Genomic DNA, 1,194 nt, shown 5'->3' with positions numbered 1-1,194 from the left:
CTAGGAAGGGTCTTCCTAGGATGATGGATTCATGCTCTTCCTTTCCAGTATCCAGGACTATGAAATCAGTAGGTATGTAAAGGCCCTCAACCTTTACTAACACGTCCTCTACTTGTCCATAAGCCTGTTTTCTTGAATTATCTGCCATCTCTAATGAGATTTTAGCAGCTTGCACCCTATAGATTCCCAGTTTCTCTATTACAGAAATGGGCATGAGGTTTATCCCTGAACCAAGGTCACACAGAGCCTTAAAGATCATGGTGCCTATAGTACAAGGTATTATGAACTTTCCAAGATCCTGTCTCTTCTGAGGCAATGTCAGTTGATCCAGATCACTTAGTTCATTGGTGAACAAGGGAGGTTCATCTTCCCAAGTTTCAATACCAAATAATTTGGCATTCAGCTTCATGATTGCACCAAGAAACTTGGCAGTTTGCTCTTCAGTAACAGCCTCATTCTCTTCAGAAGAGGAATACTCATCAGAGCTCATGAATGGCATAAGGAGGTTCAAGAGAATCTCTATGGTATCTAGATGAGCCTCAGATTCCTTTGGTTCCTCAGAGGGAAGCTCCTTATTGGTCACTGGACGTCCCAGGAGGTCTTCCTCTTTGGGATTCACGTCCTCTCCTTCCCTTACAGGTTCAGCCATGGTGCTTATGTCAATGGCCTTGCACTCTCCTTTTGGATTCTCTTCTGTATTGCTTGGGAGAGTACTAGGAGGGATTTCAGTGATCCTTTTACTCAGCTGGCCCACTTGTGCTTCCAAATTTCTAATGGAAGACCTTGTTTCATTCATGAAACTTACAATGGCCTTGGATAGATCAGAGACTAAGTTTGCTAAGCTAGATGGATTCTGCTCAGAATTCTCTGTCTGTTGCTGAGTGGATGATGGAAAAGGCTTGCTATTGCTAAACCTGTTTCTTCCACCATTAATAAAGCCTTGTTGAGGCCCTTGATCCTTCCATGAGAGATTTGGATGATTTCTCCATGATGGATTGTAGGTGTTTCCATATGGTTCACCCAAGTAATTCACCTCTGCTATTGCAGGGTTTTCAGGATCATAAGCTTCTTCTGCATAAGAAGCCTCTTGAGTACTGTTGGATGCAGCTTGCATTCTATTCAGACTCTGAGAAATCATATTGACCTGCTGAGTCAATATTTTGTTCTGAGCCAATATGGCATTCAGAGTATCAA

Source organism: Arachis ipaensis, chromosome B10 (assembly GCF_000816755.2).
Source record: "Arachis ipaensis cultivar K30076 chromosome B10, Araip1.1, whole genome shotgun sequence".
Lineage (NCBI taxonomy): Eukaryota > Viridiplantae > Streptophyta > Magnoliopsida > Fabales > Fabaceae > Arachis > Arachis ipaensis.
The sequence above is the reverse complement of the archived record's forward strand: the minus strand, read 5'-3'. Positions refer to the sequence as shown.